Source organism: Larimichthys crocea, chromosome XX, assembly GCF_000972845.2.
Source record: "Larimichthys crocea isolate SSNF chromosome XX, L_crocea_2.0, whole genome shotgun sequence".
Classification (NCBI taxonomy): Eukaryota; Metazoa; Chordata; class Actinopteri; family Sciaenidae; genus Larimichthys; species Larimichthys crocea.
This window is the reverse complement of record NC_040030.1, coordinates 227,025-240,622: the sequence shown is the minus strand read 5'-3', so window position 1 is coordinate 240,622 and position 13,598 is coordinate 227,025.

The window sequence follows — 13,598 nt, the reverse complement described above, 5'->3', positions numbered from 1 at the left end:
AAGCTGTAAAATAGCAACTTTACTAGCAGTGAAAGTTAAACATTAAAGATTTCTTTATTGCCACAAAATTCAGGTGCATGTAAAAACCAGGCTCAGTATAGAATAAAACAATTAAAAAATAAGTAATAAATAGATAATAAATACTCTTGGTGGAGGTTTTTTGCTGTACTCTTCGTTGATCCATGTTTCCGTGTCCCGGTGGATTCCAGGATTACAGATAGAAACAAAAAGGAAGTGATCCTCCGCACAACGTAAAGTGTAGGCGAATTGAAGATTATTGCTTACGCAGTGGTTGCTAATGAGGAAGCTACTCGCTACTCGTTGGTCTTTTTCCGGAGACACAGCTGCTTTTTCCACTGGTTTGAAAGGTCAGAGGTCACATTTAGAGATAAAGGCCTTTCTCTGCTGTGGGATCAGAGCTCTATTCATGTGGAACGGGGAGTACGAAGACCCTGGGTTTCCTGTCTCCTCACCAAATCATCCTCAAAGGATCACACAGTGTGTGTGTGTGCATGTGTGTGTGTGTGACCTTTTCAGAGATGTGGCAGTACACATTCATGCGAATCACACCCACCTTTTCGTTGGTAGATAGTACTGTTCATGTCTGCACATGTCACGAAACACTCCCTGAGATGACTTGCATGTGTTTTGCGAGATGCTCTGAATTGTTGTGTGTGTGTGTGTTTGTGTGTGTGTGTGTGTGTGAAGGGAAGTTTTGCAAATTATTCCTCGGCATTGTCATGCGGGGATTACGTGTACAGTGACTATTACAGAATGTTCATTATTCCGATCACCAATTATTTTAATCAAGCCATCAATCACTGAGAACAAATCTGAATCTGAATTTTTAGTGAAAACACAAACATTTCCAAGTTTATCCCGAGGGTGATGAAAGACATCTGGTGAGTTTTTATGTAACTCACAAATGGGTGTGAATTCTTTTCACCTAACCAGTTTCTATCCATATCCGTGCAGATGTCTGAACTAAAACACTCTCCAAAGAGGCGTTCAAAGCCACTGAGGCCTGAAACGGAGAACAAACCGACGAAAGCCGACCTTTCTTTGTGATCGAGGATCGTGAGAGACGGATGAGAGACGGATTGGAAAGGAGACAGAGGGCTTCTATGACTCTCTGACAGCTGAGGTTGTTTGTGGAAACCTGAGAAACGGGAGATGGGATCAGCTTTCCAAACAAGGGGGTTTTCAGCACAACAGGTGACGGCTATGCCTGTCCATACCATCCATGTAATCACACACACACACTCTCACACACTCCTTTTGCCGCATCGGGGTTTGCTCTTATCAGATCAGGGAACAATAAGGAAGGAGAGAGGAAAAGGAGGAGGGTCAGTGAACAAACAGAAGGAGGAAGAAAGTTTAATTTGTCTGGAGGTTGTGAACAAAAAGTTCTTCGACTCTATGAGCTATTTTAATCAACCTTAAGCTGGGAAACGCAGCAAAACAGACCGAAACTACACAAAGGCAAGAATGTTAAGAACTTTCGGCGCATGGGGAGAGATAAAGAAATAGCTAAAGTTTGATGGAGGCCGGAGGGTGTTGTTGACATGCAGGGTGGGTGTCTATGCCTCATTGTCTGCCCCATCTGTCTGGCTTTATCTCTGCTTACCAACCCCCCTGGCCTCGCCACCTCCTCCTTCTCCTCCTCCTCCTCCTCCTGTGCTTTCCCTCCCCCGCCATCAGCTCACACCCTCCATTGTACCGCGGTCAAAAACCTCCCTGCACGCTGGCAGACGACCAGGGGGCTTCCAACTCCACAGCAACTGGTGGCATTGTTCACATGCGCGGCGCGCATATGTGCACGGCTTCCTGCTCGTCTGCAATGTACACGCTCACGCAGACTGCGAGCATCTGCTGGGACTGGAGGCATAAACCAGACAGACACATTGATATGCATCAGATGGCTGAAACGTTGTTTGGGACACAGTGTGGCCTTAATTTGTGCTGAAAATAGTTGAATAATTGATTAACGTTCGCTGCTTCATGGCTCATAAATTCGAGGATTTGAGAAGCGGGATTTTATAGATGTGGAATCAGTTTGAAGATGTCTCACTTGGCTTTAGGATTCTTCTGACAGTCTATTTTTATTGGGGTTTTTTAAAAACATGTTATGACATTAAATGATTTTTTGTAACAACTCAGGAAACTAGTTATTAGTTGCAGCACAAGACTGAGAAAAAGATAATTACAGACATTTTTTGTCTATCTCATGTCAAATCAAGTCCATTTTTTAATTTTATTATATAGCCCATAATCACACTTCTCATTTGCATCATTTCAAGTGGTAACTGTTTAAAAAAAAAGTAATTTTAGACAATAAACATTGATTAAACGTCACTTAAACATCTATTAAATATGAAGCTGGAAGCGAAACCAGCATTCACAAGTGAACATGTCATATCTCGTTTGTTCAATCTGTACATAAACAAAATGAGGTTTCCGTCATATGCGTGCTATAACTATCTTTTAGCACACTGTTGCCAGGCTATCTGCCACCTGCTCGCAGTTTTCACGCTGCCTCTCTAATACATGAGCGTATCAATCTTCTCATCTCACTTTCAAGTACAAAATTAAATGAGCATATTTCCCCCCAAAAAACTACAGAGAACTACTAAAATATTTATTTTCCATAACATCATTTCCACATTTCGCCAAGCATTGCTCCGGGTAAGAAAAAAAACAACAACCCTAATGAGTGCAGTATTATTTGCTGTTAACTTCCATCTCCTCCCTCCCCTGTGGCAAACACACAGGAACAATACACAGACACCTATCAGTGCAGCATATAGGGATAGCTCATAAACAAAGCTGTGGCACACAGAGGGAAGATAAACATTGTTTTGGATGACATCAAAGATGTCCTTGGTGAGGTGCTGGGATGCGGGAGAGGAAGAGTTTAGTCTTTCTCTTTGAACAGGTTTTGTTGTTGGCAGGAACCATGTGGGTCTCCCTTTGTTTGGCTCCCATATTGAATTCTGTGATGAAGAAAACAAAAAGATTGTAAAAACACCCTCGCTGTGGATACCTCGGCTGAAGTTACTTGAGCAGGTTTGTTCCAAGTTGGCAAAATTAAAAAAACGCTTGGAGACTTTGGTTCCCGGGAAAAGCTATGAGAACATGCACAAACACATCAGACGTGATACTTAAAACTCTTACTGACTCTGTCTTAAGCTCATTGTGAAATGCACAAGGCATTAAACCATGCTCTCGGTCACGTCGGATCTGTCTCCTGACAGACATGAACAAATGGAGACACGAGTAACTGTATCTGATCTTGTTCCTATCACAACCAGGGTCCCACATCAGCCAGATTTTGGCCTTATTCATCATAAAACGATGAGTTAAACAAAGTAAACCAAATGTTCATGCCCCCTCCATTTCACTGATGATCCCTTTTCGCTTAATGTCCAGACAAAACTAGTTAGTGGCAACGAGTGGCACACAAGCTGTGTGTGCATTCGATTTGCATATTTGCCATCAATGTTGGCAGAAACGGTGGAAATGTGCAAATAAAGGAGTGCTCAATGCAAATACACTGAATGAGGAAAAAAACGAGCAACAAAGCTCACGGCACCGCTTCAAATAACTCGTGTTTACGTTGTGATGTAAGGTTTTTGTCACCTCTATTGATTCAATCATTCATTTATCCAGAGAAAGTGCCGATTTGATGGACTACAAACGAAGCATAAACGTGCTAATAAACGTTGATATGGCGATAAATGAACAAGATGGTTACGACTCGCAGGCAGACAGCAGATCCCTGCCTCTGTTTGTGCTGACAAAGACACAGATGGATACACACATAAATACACACACCCATGCACGCCATCTGACAACCCGTTTGCTGATACTTAAAAGACAGTGCAGTCCTTTTCCTCCCACCCACCCAATAATTTAATGGATTCAAAAAGTAGGCCAAGCGTATGCAGCCGCAGTCAAAGACTGCTTTCATGTTCCAGAATTACCGCTGCAGTTTACACGGTGGATATACAGAGCGTAAGATTTCCATTTTTACCCTTATAGAGGGAGGGGGGGCGAGAAAGGAAACAAGAGACAAACAGGAACTGAAAGAGGAGCTTTCATATTCTATCTCAAAATGTGGACTAAAGTGCACGGTGGATCATTTTTAAGGATTTATTTCATGGTAGAAATAAAAGTAGATAGAAAATAAATCCAATTTAACTGCTATTATAACTTCTTATCGTGCATCTAGCAGCTTGTTGCTTCCATCAGGCCTCTCAGATGGTCACAGTGGCCTGTGTTTGACATTTCTAAGAAAAAAAACTCCTAGACAAAAATCTCTTGTCTCTCTTTTTCCGGGTCATTTGGCGCACACTGGATTTCTAGGTTTTGGCAAAGTGAGCTATGGCAGGATGTGAACCACAGCTGCCTATTGTGTATTTCAGTACCAATCGCCGTGCAGAGACAGAAGTATGCGAGGGAAGGACAGAGCGAAACAAGAGGACAGAGAAAGAAAACCATTTTCTTTTTTTCTTTTTTGGGAGAGGTCAGCACTTCTTGACAGGGAGTGGAGTGGCTTTTTCACAGAAATGCGGCTGCAGTTGTTTTCGGTTGCTGATGCACTCGGAGGTTCGAAAACAACCCCAGCTGTGGTGGAGAGTCATCGAGGAGCCAAATGCTAGGCGGCATGCTGGGAGAGAAAGACAGAGAGACAGACAGAGAGAGAGAGAGAGACAGGAGTGAAACAATTTCACAGAGTGGATAGAGTGAGGAGGAGAGTGCAGGAGAGACATGGAGGGAGAAGAAAGGATTATGAAGGGTAGCAGATGTTTCCCTTATGAGTGTTATTAAAAGTTGAATCCCTCTACCCACACACACTCTCAATCATGTGTTCACTGTGATATAGGCCAGTGGAGCGCTCTGTAAACTGTGGTTACTTACATTAAACAAGCGCGCACGAGTCTACATATGGAAGTATGTGTCTGTGTGTGAAGAATTCACGTTTCAAAGCAGCATGTGATGCGGCCGTGCATACGTGTATCTTTACCCTCAAAGTCTTTATTTACAATCTGAGGAAGGAACAGCGTCCTCTGCCTCCGTGCACTTGTGGGTGTTTGTGAGTGCGTGGGAGTACTGTACGTTCTTTCCCCCCCCCCGCTCATGACACACGTAGGCCAACGGAGAGCGCAGGCAAACGCAGGAATGTGTGGCGCGGCTCCAGCTGAGAATGCTCAAAAATCCTATTAGAACTAGTCCGAATGCAGGCCGAGGGGTTGCGGCACATATAGTACCCCCGCCCCCCTTCAACCACAACCCAACAGCTGCGATGTGGGTGGTGGAGTCTGTGTGTGTGTGTGTGTCCTCCTCAGGCCTCTGTCGATATCTTTCTTTTTAGGGGAAAGATGGAGAAAGTAGCACTGACTGTACAAAATATTACAGAAATCCACCTAATACTGAGCCGCGGCTCGATATATCAAATGTTATGAATCCTTTTCTCTTTCTCTGCATCTCCCCCCCTGCTGTGATATCATTTTAATAAGTGAAATCAATAAGGGATAATGGATTCGCCGCAGTAGAAATAGTGGGTGTCTGTAATATTTCCAACTGTTAAAATGAATAAAGAGAAAAGGCCCGTCCCTGTGGCTTCTCTACTGTCTTACGTTTTATCATCGTTTTTCCCACACTATCGTTCTTTTTTCTCTCTCTCTCTCTCTTCCAGACTCTGATTTGCAGCCAATGGCCTCCAGCTGCTTCGTCTGTCTCCAGGTACCTCTGGAAAAGCTCTATAACTCTGAACTGGCAACGCCGCAAAATGGTTTACAATCACTGCTGAAGAGCAGGAGGAGATGATAATGGAGTGTATACAGCAACATGAAATACACCTCCTTTCCATCTGCATCCCATGGCACACTTAAACCTTCCCTCTATTAACCCACTGTCTGTATCTCCATGCTGCTCCATATATAACTGTAAGACAACCCAGAGTTTTATTCTCCACATAAGCAATTTTAGACACACAGTCCCACCCCCTACTGGCTTTCATTGCTCAGTGTAATTCCTCGTCTGTGACTTCTTTCATCATGCCGTCTGAAGAGCTGAAACATGACACCGGGGTATCACCCATCCAATTTTAAGCTACTACTACAAGTAATATTTGAGCCCTTTCAAGGACAAAAGATTATTTTTCATAAATTATGGGAGGATTTGACAGTGCATATGTGGTTCTGGCCCTGCGTGGAAAAAAAACTCTTTCAGCATTCATTTCAATGAGGCCTGTCCAGGCAGAAAAAAGCAGCAACACAGAGGCAACCCCAAAAAGGCAACGTACCCATGCAGCACAACTTCATGCTCAAAAGGCCAATCAAATACATTCAAGTACACGTCGTTTCTGGTGGGTTTATGCGTAACATGGACAACTGCGTACCTTGCGATCCTAGAGAGAACAGATCAAGGAAAGAAAACTTTAAAACTTGTGCTACAACTCGCTCATCCTAGAGCCCACAGCGTTGAAACTCCAGATGCAGGTCGAGGCCTGTCAGATTGACACTCCGGCTGATCACGGATCATGTTTCATCTTTTATGGAGACCAAACCAAATAAAAAAAATGTTGAATGTTTGTAGGTTAGTGGAGCAGTTAGGCCAGCTTAAAAAAAAAAAAGGGGACAGCATCAGTATCATATTTGATAAACACCTCAGGAAAAAAACGGGAAAGGAAACATTCAGACTGGCTAACAAAGCATTATGCAAACTTCAACGCTCTGCCATCGAGTTTATAGGAAATCATAAAGTTCGGGTTACCACGCATAACCTTTATTATTTGTCTAATTGCAGCTTGTTTACTTTTCATGTTGTATATGAGTAATGAGTAACATATTAGAGCCGTGGGGAAATTAGTCTGCTGCAGTTACTCATTAAGCTGCCCTTCTTATGTGGGTCACGGTTGTTGTTGTTGTTTTTTTTTTGCACGATAAATGTTTTTGCCACCGCTTTTATCGTTCATATCTCACCGCCACAGGAGTCAGAATATCACCAGGAGACACAAACATACCCAACTCAATGGAATGTTTGCGATAAATAAATTAGGTTGTGTCGTTACTATCATCATTACTGGATACTGTTTCTATTTTAAGTCCCTTGCTGGTAAAGAAAGTGTCTCTTTCGTAAAAAACAAACACTGAAAATGAAATCATCGATAAATGAAATACACGCTCATAGTTCTGCGTCTCCATAAGCTCAGACTTGATTTTCCGCTCTTTATCTCCTTGTTGTGATGAAGCTGCGAGGCCGAGTGTGTGTGTGTGTGTGTGTTGTTGTGAAGTACGCTTATGGAGAGCTGCACGTAATTAAGTTCCCTTTTTTTTCACACGGGCACAGTGTGTTCTGTACATTTCACGCCTGTGTGTTTGCGCGAACACGTGGATGCTGCTGACTGTTACGTACGTATGGGTGTTTTGAAGCCGTTTATATAAAGAGCGTGTGTGTGTGTGTGTGTGTGTGTGTGTGTTTTCACACAGCTGTGTTCATAGTGGTGCAGAAGAAGGGACACATATCTTCCTGTCAGCTGTTTTCTTTCTTGCACTCTCAGTATATTTCCCTCTCAGTCCTCATTCAGACTATGCCTCTTGTGCATTTCTCGACCCCCCCAATTTATTTCTGCGCCTAATCTCTAATTCACTTTAATTCCCGTTCTCATCCTTCCTCGATTCCCTTCACTAAATCATCCTTTATCTCCTCATTACATCTCTCCGGTGTTGCCTCTCGCTTGCGAACAACACAAACAGGAAACAGCTGAGGCGTTGTGTTCTCTTGCCTTTTTCCTGTCAGTTTCTCAGAAAAACTAAACCAAACCACCAGAAACCAAGCCAACCAACTCCACCGAGCCGCGCAGCGAGACGAGTCAGGCGCAGCAGGTTGATCATGTGGGTTGGAGGTTTTTTTCGCAAAGTGTTTACAAGCAGCGTGGGCTTTAAATGAACACGTGCTTCCTGTGCACGAGCAAGCATGTTTTTGTGTCGCTTCTGCTGCATGTAGTTGTGAAATGATTTCACAAGAGGATTAACAGGCTGGACAGAATCTTCAGAAAATGTTGATGTGTGTGCACGCTGTAACGCAACAGCAGCTCCGAGTCAAAAACAGAAAGAATTTGAGGATGTGAACCTTGTGTTTTGGTGGTTGTGAAATGGCTGCTGTCCCAATGCCTCTCTCACTCTGGGATTTTTTTTTCTGTGATGCAAGTGACCTTCAATACGTGTTTGTTTGAACGACCTGTCCACACGTATGAGCACAGCATTGTGGACACCTCTGTCATTTTTTTTTTATACAAACTAAATGTGTGTGTGTTTGAACGCATGTGTGTGTGTGTGTGTGTGTTTACACACTCTCACACCTCCGTGTGTGTGGCCTGACCTCCTGCAGAGGGCCTCTTGCTAAAGCCCCAAGGCTAGGTTATATTTAGGTGGATGTGTTTTTTTTTTTTTTTTTTTTGCTCCTTCTCTCTCCCTCTGAGTGGGTGAGAGTGTTGCCTACTGGTTGGGAGAGGCCGAACCACAGGAATATGTTGCCTCCGTGTCTGACCACGGACTTTTCAGATAACCATATGTGGGAGAATACAAACGGATGAAGACATGAGCGGCGGTTATCATTAGTACGCTTGTTGGTATCACTGCTGCTGCCTCGAAACGTAATGTGGGGACAGACTCTAAAAACATAAAGTTAAAATAAAAATAATAAAAATAAAGTTTTAAATTTGTTTCTTTAAAAGTTGGTCGGCTCCGGTTGTCCTTTTTAACAATCTAAATTCCCCTTTGAGAGATTTCCTCTCAGCGGAGCCTCTCGGATAATCATCACCCATCTCGTCTATGGGGTGGTTTAGCGTCTTTCAGCTAATTGTTTTGGTTTTTACGGCCTGGTGCAGCGCTCTCTTTAATTTTCTTTCCAACTCCAGCAATCATAAGGAAGCTGTCGGCCCCCAACAACACAAACAAGCAAACGGAGTCAGCAAACACATTTAGCTGCTAATGAGCCAGATATTTCTCTGAGGAGTCGGTGGAAACCAAAGCAGAGATAAAAAATATTGGACATGACTCTAAATTAATGCTAATGTCGCCCCGTGTGGGCTGGATGTGTAAAAATAATACTGCTTTTACACTATTATATATTTAATTTATGGATGTTAGTTTAAATTAAGCTGAAAAACAATGTTTGGTATGTCAGATAGCTTTAAACACTACGATCCCCTTGAACGTGAGTTGCAATGGGCGTGAACACAGTAGCAACATGAAAACAACTTTTTATTTTTTTGCAATTTTACCCTCCATTAGTGATGCATGCATTAAAATATTAAGCCTGTGGATGCTCATTGGGAGCAGCAGTCACTTCTCTTTGTAAGTTTTTATGTACTTGAGTTTGTATCAAAGAACCAAATATTTTCTAAAGCAGTTGCTCATCTTTTATATGAACGATTCAGCTTAAATTCCCAAACTTAGAGAGTGCTCCGGCAATCAGTCGTATATAACGTATATAGTCGTATATAACACTGTATATTCATAAAGTGAACAGAACATATATTATAGGAACCCTAAAGCTTTGCCCTCAACTCTCTTGCTGTTTATCCTCTCATTTGTTTCTCTTTCTTTCTTCCTTAGTCAGACACACAAACATTTAAGCCATGAAAACACAAGGGTGCCCGTGCATACAAAGGCACACTCTGTCACATGATTCCCACTGAGACCCCCTACCTTACCCCAATAAGGCCTGGTGCCAGACTCTGGAATGAAATCCTCTGCTTGTGGGAGTGTGAGCTGACAGGTGACACCGCCGACTTGGAGAAGGAGGGATAAAGATAGACGGGAGGGCGAGGTGGCGGAGAGGGTATGAAGGCGGGGAGGGAAGGAGGGGGTTGAAGAGAAGAATCTGAGCAAAAAGGGAAGACATAGCTAGAGAGGGGGATATGGGTGAGTAATGAGATAATCTATTTTTGCATTCAGGAAGTAGAGAGGTGCTGAAGATAGACCGTGAAGAGATACAGATCAAATCACGCGCTCTTACTTTTAGACTCACCTTCTCAGTTGCCATAAAAAGGTATCTTTACTCCCCATACAGGAAAGTACAAGACCTGCCTGCTTCGCTTACAGTTGTGTCTCGCCAACCAGAAGCGCTTACTGCTGCAAAACACACATTGAAATACACATTTTGCTTAAATTATGTATAAAAACACAATTCAGAGAAGCATTTCGCTTCACATGACAGATGAAAAGTCCAGTTATTCAACATTATTAAACTTTACAGTTGACAGTCATTGTTTCTGCCAGCGGGCTTTCTTTGTTTGTTACTCAAAATTATGATTTGGTTATCAAAATAGTTGGCAATTCATTTCATAGTTGACTGTATTATTATATGCTGCAGCTCCAAACCAAGGTAACATGCCTGAAGTGAAGGGGACCTACTAACTACCATGCTACTAAGCTACATTAACTTCCTCCATTTTGGTTTCTTCCTCTGGTTCTCTCTTCACAAAGGTCAGTGCTGACAAGACAGTATGAAACCTTTTCCTTTGCTTGGACTGTAGAGTTCGTTAGAATACCAGGCAACTAATTATCTTAAAAAAAACACGTATCTTCTTTTGTGCTACAAAATATAAACAGAAACTACCATTTAAAGTAAAAGTACGTGGTACTAAGTAAGTACAAGGCCATAATACAGCCAATACACTGTATATCCACATAGACATATATGAATTTTACATTTTAAAACAGTGTTGAGTGAAATAAATACATGAACATGACAAATAACAGCTAGGATAGGATTCCAGAAGCCCGTAACGTCACTATATGAGCACAAAAGCAGCCTTTCCACTATTTAACTGTCACACTATAAGTAACCTCTCCCCCACTCCTCCCTCGTTCGGTCCACCCAGCATTACGTGGCCCGGCCTAAGCTGGAAGTCTTTGTCCCCACTGTCTTCTATTTCGTCCATTGTCCCTGTATAGATGCTGGTGGGAAGGGCGTGTGCGGCAAAGGGGCAAAGCAGATGTCAGTGCTGAGGATGAATAGTGCCCTGAGGGAGCGAGGAGAGATAGCTGGTATAGCCTATATACCCTGGAGACCCTCACAGGCAGGGAAGGGATCTGTTTCAAATAGGAATCAACTTGTCCTTGGCTTCTGAATGACGCACACGCTCTCACTAATAAAGTGGAGAAGCAGTGGAAAAACACCGCACAGCTGTGACTTTCAGTTGTACAGATCATCATGTTTGATGCATTTGATAAAGAGTCCGTACCAGAAACTTACAAAGAAGGCGACAATAAAACAGCCGGGGATGCCAGGCAACCCCTTTTTTGCACCTGACTTTGAGAAGTGGCGAAGTACCCCAAAATACACACAAAGCCCACAGTGTGAGGCGCATTCACTGGAAAAAAAAAAAAAAGCACTGTGTGACTTATGCAGCTGCGGCATAGCTTTTGTCCTTTGAGCCGGGGAGCATAAACACACACACACACACACACACACTCTGCAGGAGGGCTACCCCTGTCATCCTGCTGGCAATAAAGCGGGTCCCAGATGTCTGCCTCCCCCTCCCTGTTAGCAGACACACAAGCTCACACTGTCACTCACCGTGCCTTTGTTCTCAGACAGGAACATATTGCTTGTACACATCATTCAGATTCAGTGTGTACATGAATGCTGCCACAGAGCTGACATAAATAAAGAAGCAGGGAGAAATTCAGTCGAAGCTGAGGTCAAAAACTTTTTTTGGAGACGAAGGTGGCCTGACTTTGTTATTACACAACTTTACAGTATCACCACATCGGACGAGAAAAATCTCAAAAGTATTCCTCTTATCTCTTAACGATAGTCAGCCACACCTCCCGGGGCTTTCTACATAATCAAACTATCTCTCACAGAGTACAGAGTAACCTCTGTTGCTATGTGAGTGGGAGGGGAGGGCAGAAAATATGTTACACTGCCGTTTCATCAGTGCCAAGCTGAAACTCTAATGCAATTCTTAGATGACAATTTGATGATCTCCTGACATGCGCCGCAATGGAACTTGGAACAGAGCGATTGATTTAGTCACACCAAAAGACATGAACGCTGATGTCTTGTCTTGAATTTACATAAAATTATAACGAGGAGATCATTTCCATAATTTGACCTGCCCTAGGGATATTTTTCGGATGAGCTGAGCTTCTTTTTTGGAAATGTGTTTCGGTAAAAAAAGAAAAAATCACATCGAAATGTTCGTTTCTGCTGGAGCACACAGATTTGCAATCCACTTCTTTATTTTTCAGAGATGGAAAAAAAAAAAAAAAGACATGTCAAAACAACTTGCTAAAATGAGTCATTGCAAAAGTCTGTCCAAAGAGGATTGCAAAATCCTGCAAAATCTGGATCACTTTTTTTTATTTTTTATATGCATTGACTTCCCCTCCCTTCCTACAAAAACAAACCACACTGATCCGTATACTCAGACACAACCTGGGAATCTTTGACCTGCTTCCAGAGAACAAACAGGAAAAAATGAAGGAGGGTGCAAGCACAAAAATTTGGCCCTGGTATGTGTAAGAAAAGAGGCCTGAGTGAAATCTTCCATTGTGTTTTATGCTGACACACTACTACAATACCCACACTCCCCAGCTGCTGAGGCCTCTTGCGAGCCAGTGTTTGGAGAGGTAAAGCCCGACTTTAACCACAAGCTCAGTCACCTTCCCTCTCCGTGCCCTCCGCTCCCCCCCGACGCCCTCGGCTCCTGCTAAACCAGCTCTTCTCGTTCCCTTCCTTTGTCTGTGTGTCAAAACGAGCCAAATGTTTTTCTTTTTCCGCCTGCTGCTAAGCAACCTGGGGGATTCAGAGTGCTGCAAAGGATTGCAGTCTTAATCCAAACTCTCGGTTTTGCAGAGTCAGCTGGTTCGGGTGCAGCCGGTATTGTGCATATCGGTGCCCTGGCAGAGTTAGCAGAGTTTCTGAGAGAATCCTCGCTAACGGTACCATCTGTCAAATCCTATCGTTTAAAAGGAGGCGGAAGCACCGGAAGCTCCGTTTGGACAGAGATTGGAACACTGAGTTTTATTCCAAAAAACGTCACGAGCACTTGGGAATGGCAGTGACTGGATTTGTCGTTCGGAGCAGGCAACGGCCCTTTTAAGGAAAAGCAGCGAAAAAGGGGGCTTATGAAATGTTCCACTTTTACTCCCAAAATACGGAGCTTCATCAACATTACTGACATCCAGTCCCTCGGTGAAGCCAATTTTCTCCTCTTGCATGTTTGTGCTTCACGGTTTAAACATATTACGGTGCCGTTTCTTTATCAAATCTCAGCTGTGCAGTAAGATAATGCGCTTATAGAAAAGTGTGACCTTAAAGCTCTTCATACACACAAAGTGCAGCGTACTGTCCCAAGAGAGGGACAAATGTTATTGCGGCAGAAGAATTGCTGACTTGATCTCCTCTCCAGTCCTTTTGGCACAGATGGCCCAGTCAGTCCTCTAAGACTTGGAAGGTCAAATTCCAATCTGGGCCCCAGCAGGGCCACATCAGCATTTAGGTTTCTGTAGTGCTTTATGTAAAAAGATACAGACTAAGATCTTCCTTCAGGTAAAAAAACATAAGACTGTGAATTT